Here is a 14,440-nt window from a genome sequence, read left to right as displayed (position 1 = left end):
TTTTGGAGCCCAGTGCACATATAGTCATAACCCCCCCCCAAAATTCCCCCACCCACCCTCAAACAACGGCATTTAGGGATCGCCCACCTTGAATCTAATTCAACAGCAGCTGCTTTAGGCTTAAACTTAAAAAAAAAATGAAACATTGCATATCTCTATGACCTGTTTCCCCAACAATTACTTGAAGCCAGAGACTTTATGAATCATTTTGTTTTCTGTCTTAAGTCTTCAAACAAACAGGCTTCAATCGGAAGGAGGATAATAACGTTGTGGGATTATCAATATATAAGCAAATTAAGGGGGCTTGCATGTCCTTTGACACACATGGCTTAGGAAATCCTATTCAATCCTATACAATCAGCAGCCCTGAGTGGAGAGGAGGAAAGTAGTGGAATGTAAACACAATTCAATGAATCAATTCTCCCTGAAATGTAATCTCATATATAAAGAACTAAGGCAGAACTGTGAATGCCTTTGCCTCGAGTAATACCATTTACATCTGTTAAGCATCCATAAATCATTCAGATATTGATGGTTATAGATTTTCCAAGGCCCTTTGTGTCAAAGGGTGTGTAGGACCCCTTAATTTGCAATTGTGCATATGCATTGATATCACAGTAAGTGGCAACACATAAAATGGAGTTAAAAGGAGTGAAATCAGTCTTTGATGCTTTAGTGCATGCATCATGGGACGTTACATTAAAATAATGTGCCATGAGTAAGCCAAAAGACACATATGCTTGTGATATGCAAATACATGGTTGCTATTACTATTATTATTAGTATTAGTATTATTATTATTATTATGGAAAATTAAGAAACATGCATGGAATCTCATAAAAGTAGATCACTTAATCCTCCACCGCTTCAAACGTCTTAGGTCAATAAATCAGGTGCTACAAATGGGTTGCAATAATGTAGCTTTCATGCCCCGGCGGCGGGGCAGACATGGAATTTAACGACCTACTTGCCTGAGCTTTGTAGGCTCGAGCTTTGATCAGGCCTGCCTGAGCTCGGGCTGGCGGGCCGTTACCAGTTTTGTATGCCGACCTGAGCAGGCATGAATACCATATTAATACCCAACTTAATGGCTCTCAATTGCAAAGAATGGATAGATTTCAGGCCTCACACTTTTAAATACAGGAGGCAGTTGTCGGAGACAACTTAAAGATGACCTAGTTTATTTTTTTTTAAGATTTTGTTTCCTTATTTTCAGGCATGGAAAAAGGGCTTTCGTCAACAGGCACAGCCAATAACTGAATGTACAGCCACAGCAAATGTGGATGTGCGTGTATATTAAAGAGAGGGCATGCATGGCAAAGGGATGACATGCTTCACATCACATGGTGCAGTTAACTTTGTCTTGTAGACATCACACAGCCAGCAGCAGGTGTCTTCCATGGCTCAGGTTGAAAACTGTCCTTTCTGCTGCCAGAACCAGAATAGCCACAGTAATGGTGCGACAAAATGACTTCTTCCCTGCAGGGTGAGTAGATTGCTAAAACACCCACTCAGCCCTCAAAATTCTACATACCAAGAGCCAACACAATTATAAAGGTGAAACAGGCACAGTCAAGAGATATACCTCCTTCGCCTTTTGTGGTAACATGTGCGAAGGCAAGGATATACATTTAAGAGGGGTGTCAATGTGGTTCAGTAGCAAACCCAAAGAGTAAAATATGACAGTCCCAAATAAAGGAATGTCCAATCAAGGTTCTATAAAAATAAATACAACTTAATTAAACACACCTTGTACTATAATAACTAACTTGAAAAACACTACAAAAAACTCACCCCTGAGTAAAGAACACAGACTAAGCAAAGATGGTAGATGCAGCACTGTGGGTAATGAATAAGGGGTGAAAGGCAAGCAAACGCAACAATGTTCTGAGGGAAAAGTGAGATAACCAGTGTGTAGGGCCCAATATTGCACCGAGGGGGCAGTTAGCAGTCAATAGTACCTTATTTGCAGCTCCTTGGTGGTTCAGCAGCACCAAACCAGACTTCATGGCACTGTGTGACGGTCAGGAGAGAGCAAAAGTCTGAAACCGAGGGTCCTGCCAGTTCAAATGTGTTCCAACAGTTCTTGAAACATGTTCCAAGTAGTTCAACAGCAAAGCACACTAGGATCATGGCTGTCTAGACTCTCAGGGTACTGTGAGTCCCAAGCCAGGGGCTCATGGACAAGATGAGTAATTTTCTCGTGCTCCCAAAAATGGGAAAAGCTGTCACACAGCTGCTGGGGTCCTCCAAAACAGCGAGGTCCTAGGTACTGCGGTGGCTAGCAGAGAGGCGGTCTTGCTCTAGGAGCAGGTCACTTCTTCGGTTGCTGTGAGTCCCATGTCAGGGGGCTCATCAACAAGTTGGTTCCTTGTTCTCAGTCTTCCAAATATGGGGGAGTTTGGCCCACAACTACAGGGGTCCTCTAACACGGTGAGGTCCTGGATATCACTGTGGCTGACAGAGATGCATGTCCTGTTCCAGCAGCAGATAACACCCAATGGTCCCTGGGGATGGTTAGGGGACAGAGCTGGTCTCTGCCTCGGAACACTTGCCCTCACCTCAAAACTGGAGGACTTTAGAAAGGACCGATCCCTCAGCAGCCTCCAGTGAAATCTTCTCAAGTGATGATGCAAAGATGCTTCACAATGATTCCCAAGACGATTCAAAGAAGTGGTGGGAGACACCTTCTTTTATAGGCAAAAGGTGATTGGATTAAAGTCTGCCTACTTTAGCGGTCAAATTTCTGCTCTTGAAATGTGTAGACTTTGCCCTTATGATGGCCCACCAAAGTGCTTGCTCCAGAGGGGACAGGAAAGAGAAAGACAGGCAGAGCGAATCTAGATGGCCAAACCCTCCTAAAACTGTGCAGAGCCCTCCACGGCTACCCTAACTCTGCATCATTTCCTTCTCAATAGGATCAAAGCACTTTAGAAATGCAGCTCCCTGGTTTGGCTGTCTGTGAATGGGTGTGCCTCTTGGTTTCTGTTCCCAGGCCAGCATCTTCTGGAGCAACTGTCCTGGGGGAAAGGGTGTTACATACCCCTACAAATGAACAAAGAGAAGCAATTGCCGAAGGCTACAGTCCTATCAGTGGATAGAGGTGGGACTTGTCTCAGTGGAGTACACAAAATCCTTCCACAGCTGAACTGGTCCCACAGGGCTGACACATGTGCAAAATCAAATTGGATGTAGCTGTAATAATTATATGAATGCCTTCTAAACACCTGTGAGACTTGCTCTCAAATCTCGATTCCAACTCTCCATCTGTTCTTAACCTTCTGGATCTCTCCTCTGCCTTTGACACAGTCAATCATACCACCCTACAAATTGGTTGTGTGACACCCTTGGCATCACAGGCGTGGCACTGTACTGGCTGACCTTGTTCCTTTCTGTTCTGACCATCCTTCCCAGAATCAACTGGCCCTTTTTCGCTGCCCTATTGCTCCCCTATCAAACTCTAAAGCTGTGGGGCCCCTCAAGGCTCTATCCTCTCGCCGTGGGTTTTCAACATCTATCTTGCCCCTCTGGCCCACCTGACCTCCTCCTTCTCTCCTCACTTCCAGTGTTATGCAGATGACACACAACTCTCCTTCAAACTTCCCTTTACTTCCTCCTCTTCCTCCACTCCCATGCCTGACTGTTTGATTATATTCAGGCATGGTGTGCTGATAATGATCTCTGACTTAATGCCAGTAAGACTGAGATCCTTCTCATTGGGACCGAAGCTCCCTTCTTCTCTCCTTTCCTGTGGACACCCTCTATGGGTCCCCTCCCCTCACCCTCCTGTGAGGCAAAAAAACCTTGGTGTCATCTTTGACTCCTCTCTCTACTTCCCCCCTCACATTACAGACCTTGCCAAGAAGGGCCACTATCAGGTGCAACTCCTCAGAGGCATTCTTACTTTCCTCAACTTCCCCCAGAAACTCAATGTCTCCAGAGCTCTGGTCCCCTCTAGGCTGGACAACTGCAACATCCTCTTCCTAAATCTTCCTTTATCCTCCCTTCGCCCACTTCAACTAATCCAGAATAGGACTGTTAGACTTATGCTTACCCGCAAGCCCAGGGACTGCATTGCTCCAGCCCTAAAATCTCTCCACTGGCTTCCGGTTGCTGCAGGTATAAAGTTCAAGACCCTCTGCATCAACTACAAGGCTTTCTGGGGCCATGGGACCCCACTACATCAAACTATTTCTTCCTAAATGCCTTCCAGCTAGAGCCCTTTGGTCTTCTAGCTCCAACTCTCTGCAGGTCAGATGCTTCTCTAAGGAGAGAGTGGGGGGGTGTAGATCTCCTTCCTCCACAGGGTCCTCCCCCTGGAACGGTCTCCCTGCCCCTCTCAGGCTTGAAGCGGATCGCCTTGAATTCCAGAAGCTTCTCAAGACCCTTCTTTCCTCTTCTCCTTCCCTCTCCCCTCCCCTGATAACACTACCCTCTGCTCAGTGATTGGCTGCCTGGCTCCCTCTGAGTTCTACAGGGCTCCAGGCCCACCACCTAGTCAACACCCCCTCCTCGTATTTAAGCATGTGGATCCTCTCCCCTGAACCCCATGCAATCCCTCTCACTGCGCCCTTCTCGTCGCCCCTCAGCACTTACAAAGATAGATGAAATGGTGAATCTATCAATACTCCTCTCCTTGTTCAGTGACCCGGTTCTATAGTGGACTAAAAGAGGGGTAATTGAGCATTCCGTTTGTTTGTTTTACACTATGTAAGTTGTCCCTATTTTTGCTCAATCCCCCATAAACAAAAAATTTGGGACCACTCATTTTTACTCCTCCCCTCAGCACTTGCCTAGCCTATGTGTCTCCCACACCTTTGCCACCCCCATTTATCTCCTGATCTTTACCCTGCGTTTTCCTTCCCACCCTAACACCTTGCACTTCATGCTGATCGACACCGCCCACCCTGCCTAGCTCGCACTTTTGGTAACTGCACTTGCACAATCCGAATGTCAAAAGGCCTAGTAGGATTGTTTTTTGGGTTTTTTCTCCCTTGCACCCCACTTTTTACCTTGTGGCACCTTGAAACTCCATTTGTTGTATAGGCACCTTACAAATATCCATTAAATAAATAACATCTAAAAAATAAACCAAGAGAGGAGATGTTTCTATAACAGTGCAGCTACTTATAAAGGTGCACACCTTTTATACAAACCATCTGTATAAACATATTCACTGATCAGCAACATCCCAATTTGAGACATTCACATATGAGTAGTTCATGTAGCCTAGTGGGAAAGGTTCTTGCCTGCGTGCCTGACAACCAGAGTATGAATACTCAGCACAGAAGACGTACTAAAATATTAATTCAAATAAAGGCAACACACTAGTATTTTGTGAGTAGTGTATCGTGTCCCTCACCCGGCAGACTGATCTATGCATCATCCTTCAAAGTTTTATTTTTGACAGGGTGCCCCTCCCATGCCTGAAGGCACATGTCTTCATTCAGCAGGACCCAAACACACTATCCAAGACAGTAAACGCATAAAGTTTGAATCATCATTTTCCTGGTGCATACTGAATGCCATACATGTAAAACAATAAATAAAGCAGACAGTACAGGAAAGTGGGTGCCCCCCTCCAAGGCGGGGGAAAGAAGCCCCCCTCTCCCAACACCACGATGGGCACCCTGGGCATGCGCCCCATTTGCCCACAACGTCTGCTCTCCAACACCGTGAGCTGGTGGCTACCCACCCGAGGTATTGTGAGGTTGCAATTAATTCTCCTGCTGGACGGGCCTATGCAGTCTTACTGCCACGTGTCGACAAGCCATTGGCAGGCCGAATATGCAATCAGGGGTTGGGTTCACCTCTTGGCTTTGTAGCCAAAACGTAATGTTAATTCTGAATTGTAACTGGCAACGTTTGGCATTTTTTAAACAAATGCTATTCCAACTGGCCATCTAAGTGCTTTGCTAGTTTAACTGATGCCACCAAATATGGTCATTATTTTGATATCTGTACTGGCATTGAGGACAATATATAATGCTAACCACTATTAATGTGATCAGTGATTTGACATTTCTATTAGCACATGCATATCATGTATTAATTGAACTAGTTTGATCACTACAATGGCAGTGAACTTAACTTGTATGTTAGTATTCAGCAACAATGTTGTGTTTGTGTTTGTAAAGTTCCAAACATGCTATTATTAATTACAACATTTTAGTTTCCAATAAATGTGGCTTTTTCCCAATGGGTTTCAGCTTGTCAAATACATGTAATTGGATGGTAATAGTTTTTGAAGAAACTTGTGGGTGCCACATAACCAGTTGCTAGGTAATATAGAACATTTGCAAGCTACGACATTTGCTATCCTGTCTGATAGCACACCACGTAGAGTGCTTACTTTGTCATCTGTGCAGGTTCGAATCCTGGCAGGACCAAACTCGGCCTTTGAACCCTCCGAGATCGATAAAACACACCGTGGGTAACAATAAGCAGCGCTCAGATGCCTGAGAGTTTGTAGTGCAATGCATAATTATTATTTGTGTTAGCCAAACAAATGATAGTTGTTTATTTAGGGGCGTTTGAGTTTGTAGTACTGGAAAAAAAAATCAAAGACTTGCATTCAAACGTCCATACAGCATAAATAATTAAAGGTGAAATCTCAACAGCAAATGGAGCACTTAACATGAGCATACACAGATATCTTAATCGTGTGTTTGTATGTGTCTTTTATTCATCATCGATTTGATGGAAGAATGCTCCATGCGTGGACTAATACAAGAGATCAGCAGCCACAACGCATAGAAATGCTCCATGTGTATAGTTTCCAACAGCTGCAAATGACGCCGTCAAAGTACTACAAAGCAATGGCTCCGCGATGCATTGTCATAATTTGCCAGATGACATAAGTGTCCCTTTCATCAGGCCAGGTAATGTTATTCATGCAGTGGGATTTTTTTTTTTTTTTTATCTTCACATGGTGCTTTGAAGTGAGAAAGGAAGTGGCTTCAGCGAAGGGAGCACTATAAGAAACGTCCACAACGTCTGCTCTCATATATCCAAATCAGCAACACGGAAAGAAGCACGCCAGAAGCATGCCGCGCCCGCGTGTATCCACAGGACAGAGCAAAATATCATTAACACATAGGGAAGTGGCTTTTAGGTACGATGTCAATTGGAATCAACATTGTTACTGATAATCGCTTGCGCTCGAATGGCGCGTACCTTTCTTGGCACCTTTTTCTTAATCTAGTTTTAGACACAATGGGCCTCATTAGGACCCTGGCGGAGAGGGTATTACGCCAGCGTAGTGCATGGCGTACCTCTCCGCCATACTACGAGTTCCCGTAGCGCCATGGAGGTTTTCTCCGCCTGGTTTTACCAGCCGGAGAAAACCATGGCGCTACGGGACCTCGTTGTTAATTACGCCACCGTATTTTACGGTGGCGTAATTAACTCCTTCCCCACTCCCATTATACCCTATGGGGCAAAAATGGGAATGGGGAAGGGCAGAATGGGGATTGGGGATTTACCGCTCCGCCGAGGTCGGAATGGGGCGGTAAATCCGCCAACCCCCATGGCGCTATCGGCGGCTTTCCGCCATGCTTCGCGGTGCATTTAGCACCGCGAAATCCGCCTGGGTCGTAATGAGGCCCAATATAATTTAAGCCGTGCATAGATTTCGATATAGATTCTCCTCCAAGTGTTTACAGCGCTTCAAAATGTTCTCCTTTTCCGGACGAAGGTGACAAAACGCCAGAGACTGTATCCCTGCCAAACTAATGAGCCTCCTGGATTTAAAAACGTCGCTTCATAGTAAAAGGATTCAAACGCCTTTCAGGAGCGCTCATATCTTCTCGTTCGTCGCTGCCGGACAGAATGCCCCACTTCTCAGAGCTAACGTGGTACTGCGCATGCGCTTTGGTCTACCATGTTTCCCTTATGCAGGATGCATGAAGGATGCATGCCGACATGCTCCACATTCGCTGACTTTCGCCCTGCTGGAAACACGTTCCATTTCAAAATGGAAGGCACATCTCTCTGAGCTAATCTCACCGCTTAACCAAAGACATATTAAACACCATGTTGAGTAGATAATTACATTTCTTGCGCAAACATCCATGACCTTACCCTGGCAGCCTTGAAAGCAATCGATGGTAAAGGGAATTGCGAGATTTTATTATCCATTTTGAAAAGCCTTTTGGGCATTTGCTCATCGAAGGTTGAACAATTGAAATGCTATTGGAAGAAACAACTCTGGTCTCCCAGCAAAGGCTCTTCTCGATGCCACGCTGAACAGAAGCATATTTTGTGAAAACCCACAAAAACACTGCTCTCTTGAATGGCTGCTCAATTGGATTTGATGCTGATGACTTAGACAATAACGCAGAAGATAGAAAAAAAATCAACTGAGGATCAGGGCAACATTTTGAATCAAACAATAAGTGGTAGTAATACTGTTTATTTGAAGGAACATATAATATTTCAAAACATAGAACTTCTAACGTAAATCTGAAATAGAGTTTATAAATACATGCATAAAACAGATCAACTGTAACTGTGCAGCTAACAAACTAGTTCTAATGCATACAAATCCATATAAACCAACTAAAGTAGCAGCAGAGAATAGAAAGCACAGTCATTATTTCAATACAAACCTTGTGTGACGCTCCTGCTGTAAGCCCCGGTCTACAATAAATACTGACTCACAGTGAATGTGACAGCTTCTATTTCAGTATTAGTACAGAATTCATATGCAATTCCTAATTCTCAGATTGCATGATTGTCTAGGAGTGACTTCAATGAGGGCAGAAAAGTATAAAAAGTATCACTACCTCAACCTGCCCAGAAAAGAATCTGGGGATATGATATGATATGATATGGCATTTATAACGCGCCTATACACAAGTGTTTCGAGGCACGACGAGGCAAGGGAGGGGGAACAAAGGGAAGACAGAACAATGATCCTACTAGGCAAAGTATCATTCAGATCACGCAAGTGCATGGAGTGGGGGAAAGGGTCAAGTGCGTGGGGAAGGGAGAGGGGAAAGTGCAGTACATTGGATAGCAGAATAAAAATAGATAAAAAAGGCCACTAGTGGCAAGTGTCAGGAAGTGCGGACATAAGTGCTAGTAGGGGGACAGTAGGGATACAGAAAACAGTCCCCAGTGCAGGGGTTGCCAGGGAGGCAGTGCAGGAGGGCAACTGGTGGGGCCTGGGCCCAAGAGTCATAAGGGTGGCCAGGTAACCAGTACCGTTTCAGCCAGGAATTTAGCAGGGGAGAGGGGGAGAGAAAGCAGCGACAAAGAGGAAGGTTTTGAGGTGTTTCCGGAACCGGAGATGGTTCACCTCAAGTTTCAGGGAGGCAGGAAGGCTGTTCCAGAGGGAGGCCCCTGCCGAAGAGAGAGATCTACCACCAACTCGTTGCTTGGAGATGCGAATGACCCTGAGGGAGTTGCATGCGGATGAGCAGAGAGCTCGAGAAGGAAGATATTTAGGAAGAGACAGTTGAAGGTATTGCGGCCCCAAGCCCCAGAAGGCCTTGTGGACAATACAGAGGGTTTTGAACTTAATCCTCATAGCCACTGGGAGCCAGTGAAGAGATTTCAGTCCTGGAGAGATACGATCCCTGGGCTTGAGGCCAAGGACAAGTCCCGCAGTCCTGTTCTGGATCAGTTGCAGAGGGCGGAGAGTAGAGGCAGGCAGATTTAGCTAGAGGCTGTTACAATAGTCCAGCTTAGAAAGAACCAGGGCTCTGTAGACATTGAGCTTCAGGGGGAAGGAGAGGAAAGGAAGTTTACCTCTGAGGAAGTGCATCTGGTAGTGTGACTTCTTAGAGACGTCAGAGATGTGAGGAGAGAAGGATAGTGTGGAGTTGAAGATGACTCCGAAGTTTTTTGCTGTGCAGGTGGGAGCAGGAGGAGGACCAAGAGAGGCCGGCCAGAGAGCTGCAGGGAAAGAGGGAGCAGTTGTGCTGATGAGTAGAATCTCAGTCTTACTGGCATTAAGGCAGAGATCATTGGCGGCACACCCCTCATGGATGGCAGACAGTCAGAGATGAGGGAAGGAGAGGAGGAGGCCGAAGGTAGCATGAAAATGACCTGGGTGTCATCTGCATAGCACTGAAAGTTGGTTCAAAGAGCGGTGATGCAGTGGGCAAGGAGTGCCAGGTATTGGTTGAAAAGCCAGGGAGAGAGGTTAGAATCCTGGGGGACACCACAGGTAGAAATAAAGATATCGGAGAGGAAGGACCCAAGTTGGACCTGGAAGTGTCGCTCAGAGAGGAAAGAAGTCAGCCATGCCAGAGCCTCACCAGTGATACCCAGGTTATCACGGAGACGGTTGAGCAGGATGGCATGATTGACCGTGTCAAAGGCAGAAGAGAGATCAAGCAGGATGACGATGCAAGGGGTGTTGGAGTCAAGGTTGTAGAGCAGGTCTTCATGGGTGTTCAGGAGAGCAGTTTCCTTGCTTCTGTTTTAGAAGGGAAGTATAGCATTCATGAAATAGCACAGTCCAGGCAATCTAACCACTGTTCAAAGCCACGAATTAGGTTAATACTGAAATCATGTATACCCAAACAGGTCTTGTCAAGGGTTTTGACCCATGTTAAATCAATAGACTGGGTAGATGTGGGGATGAACTGTCGCCGCCCATTATTCTATCCCAGAACAAACTAAATCAATAGACTGGGTGGATGTGGGGATGAGCTATCGCCGCCCACATTCACGCCAGAATCCAGGAGAACTGCGCAGTTGGCACAAGACCACTCCAAAGAGACAACCTTCTTGTGGGGGGTTCCACATCACCACTCTACTGTAAGGATGCCATCAAAACAATGTTAAGCAAGGGTCCTATTCTATCAAGCAAAAGACCACTCTATTGAAATGCATTAATTCAAGACAGATCCCAAAAATGGATGCAGTACCGACAAATTCCCCAAGGCGGCGCTAGGGGTCTAAACTCTGACAGGAGAACTGGCTGACAAAGGGACCTGAGTCAACTGGACTTCAAAGGCCTGTTGGTTAATTAAAAAATCTTCTGGAGGCGGACCCAAACACTTTGGGGAGTTGAATTGCAACAAATATATATTTTATAGAAACAGTGATAACTTATTGTAACCAAATGACAGGAATGTACAACTTTGAGAGTCTTAGTTTGAAAAATGCCCTCACGATTTGAGTCCAAACTCCAATTTGTACCATGTTCTGGGGCAAAACCCCGCTAATTATGAATATTGTAGACAATGTATTTAAGCTAGAGACATGGAAAGTTACTGGGATATATGTGGAAGGGAAATGTACCTTTGTATAATTTTTGATGAAAATCCCATATTGCACAACCCACTAAAATCGAAAATAAGTTGCCATTTTTGAATGCAAGCCCCCAGGAAGATCAGAGGCGGACAAGCATGGACCATAAGGAGTATATAATGTGTACATGTAATTTAAACAAATTGTGTATCTGGGAAATATATATTTGAATCAAATATAGATTTGTGGGCAAATTGACCAGGGGAGGATCCTCTGACCCATAAACAGACCTCATCATGATGACAATCCATTTCCTTCCCCCAATCATGGGAGAGGGGAGAATTGGGCCAATGACAAGTAGAGAGGGGCAGGCTCAGTTATGCCACGCACACACCCACTTCCAAAACACATAAAAAGAGACTGCTGGGACAGGTAGAGAGATTCAATTCCATTTTCTGCGGGACGCTGTGCCGGGAGACTCCAGACCTCACATCCATCAATCTTCAGAGACCAGAAATTTACTTCAGAACTTAAAGCAAGGGCCTAAACCCACAAACTGAGAACTCTTCTCAGCAGGCCTCAGCATCCTTAAAATCATCTGCAAACTATTCCACAGCCAGGCGAGCTAATTGAATTCTGTGCCAAGAACTTTTGCCAGTACCCAGAAAGCAGTGTTACATCCAGAATCCACTTGATCCGGACCAGAAAGCAGAGCAGTATCCAGAACCAGAGGCCGCTGTATCAAGAGAGGCTAGACCAGCAGAGCAGAGCTGACCCAGACCGCTGTGAGCAGAACCAGAGATCCGGATCGCTGTGAGCAGAACCGGTGCCTGATTGACCCGCCGAGCAGACAGAACTGCCGCCGGACGTGTTGACCAGATCCGTGACGAGGCCTAGTTCAAATTTATATTGTGAGTACCTAGCAGAACTGTGCAGAACCAATCTCTTAGTTAAAATAATCTAATTCAAGCTATTTTAACCTAAGTAGAACTGCCTCCTAGAAATCGTGTCATCTGTCATTTGTAAAGCTGCACAACTGTCACCTGTCAATTCTGCAGCTGCAAGCTGTCACCTGTCATTTTGAGTTTTACTTTAAATCCAAAAATCTACCTTTATTAAATCGTCCGTATCTCTGGAACCATTTGGGCTAGGAACGAAATGTAACTTTCATTTTAAATCTGTTATTCTAGGCTTTATACATACTTTTTCCGCAATCGCGATTTACGCACTCGCGAAATTTACCGCGATTTGCGATTTTGGCTCAATTTCTCCACTTGTCAAAATAGCAGCTCCATTCTTTCCTTTGTTAAAAATCCATTTGCAACCTGGTAATAACTCATAGAGCATTGCTAAAGTGAGCCTGAACTCATACCAACAAGCATCTCTCACTCACCCTGAATATCTAGAGGGAATTCAAATCAGTTAGCACCTTTTCCCATCCATTGCCATCACATTTAAAAGCATTTTGGGCCTGTGTTTTAAAAAGCATACCTGTTGTCTAAGCTTGCTGGGGGGGGAACTGAATTCCGTATTGTATTTGATTGTATTCCTGAAGACTGTGTGTGTGTTACTTCCATCTCCTTGCATTGCATATAGGGGGGGTGAATTGAAAAGTGAACATATTATCTCTTGTGAAACCATATCAGTTTATTTTCTGTACTGCATTTATTCCACCTGGCATTTCCTTGCCTTGAAACCATAAAGCATTTCAGCTACCTCATCCTCTATACTACTCCTAAGTAATCAAGTGTACCACTGTAACATTACCCATTGTGGATCCACATCATATGTCTAAGTTTACTATCAGATATTCATTAGTTATAAAAGTGTGACACATATATATTGTTTAATTTTTCAAATAAACCTTTTAATTTGCAAAATAAACCTACTTCTTTGCTCAGTGGGGTCAGAGGGATTCTAAGAGGGGGGTGTTATACAAGGGTTGTCATCCAGAGTACTGAACTGGACATAAAAATGCATCAATAAGGGTTTTCCTCAGCATCCCAGACTAGGCATTGACTTAGCTGTAGTGTTGATTGAATATCGCTTACAGTCTGCAGCAAATTATAAAACTAACAACTCTCCAGTAAATCCCTTTGTAAGTTATGCCTTATCGTCAGTGACAAACATTTTAGGATTATTTAAAGGTGAGCTAGGCAAATCATGTGATGTACCGGTAGTGGAACCATGGCTGCCTCGATGCCCCTCCATGCTGACAACCTCTTTTAGGAACAATCTGCAGGTGTCATCAGGTGGTTTAACCCTCCTACTCAACCAAAGAGTTTGTTATTATAAAGCAAACTAATAATTCAAGCGATAAACTCCAAATTCACCAAAAAGTGCGCCAGTGACATGCGTCAGTGTATTCTGAGGGTGTTCCATATGATTATCCCTTGTCCCTTTGCCTGCAGATTGAAGACCGACTTGGTCATCCACTGTGACCGTATCAAGTCTATTCATGACAACCAGGAATGTGTTCTTTTGGTGTTTAAGTTCCCTCAGCCTTATAATCTGTGTCTTTCCTGTGTTAAACCCTGTTCGTACAGGAAGTACCAAACTAATTTAACAGCCATTTCGGTATGTGCCGTGATGACAGCATGATCACAGTTCAATAGGAACGGGCAGGGATGGATACTTGGCCGAGGAACACCAGGAGTTATATTCTCCCTTATAGCAATCCCCATCAGCACATAATGCAGCCCTGTCAGACTCCCTTATCAATACCAAAACTCTCTCTAATCTCACAATGTTCATTGTGCCAAGCTGAAGCTTCATTGTCTGTGGAGCACAGTGTAATGGCCTAAATAGGAGCATACACAGTCACATACTTCCAGAGCAGTCATAACATCAGCAGTTGACTGAGTCAGAGGCTAACCCAAAAGTCAATGAAGTCCAAAAAGCACGCCCTTTTCAATTTTCACAAAGTTGTGTAAAACCATAAATAATCTATCAGATTGATCTCACGCTCCCTGCCGAGGCCTAATGCAAGCCTGGGCATCGGAAATAAACGTGTTGTTCATGATCACAGCCTAGAGTCGGGAGTAAAGGGTTGGAATATTCTTCCTATGGCATCTAACAATGTGATTTGGTGATAGTTGCAGGGGAGGAACATATCACCCTTTTTGAAGCAATTCTGATTCACAAGAACATTATTAGAAACTGCAATACAGTACAGCTTTCACAATTCTATAAAAAAAAAGAATCCCTTCCATGTAGATCACTATAAAGCAGATCA

The 14,440-nt window shown here is 44.6% G+C and overlaps 1 protein-coding gene across 1 annotated transcript in view; it reads right to left on the bottom strand.

Annotated features, from left to right (window-relative positions):
* Window positions 1-14,440, bottom strand: part of ADCY2 (adenylate cyclase 2) — a 3,241,403-nt gene that overhangs the window by 1,947,627 nt on the left and 1,279,336 nt on the right. The window lies entirely within an intron of this gene.

This window comes from Ambystoma mexicanum, chromosome 5p (genome assembly GCF_040938575.1).
Source record: "Ambystoma mexicanum isolate Mex_15411 chromosome 5p, UKY_AmexF1_1, whole genome shotgun sequence".
NCBI lineage: Eukaryota > Metazoa > Chordata > Amphibia > Caudata > Ambystomatidae > Ambystoma > Ambystoma mexicanum.
This window is presented reverse-complemented; position numbering and strand designations above follow the sequence as displayed.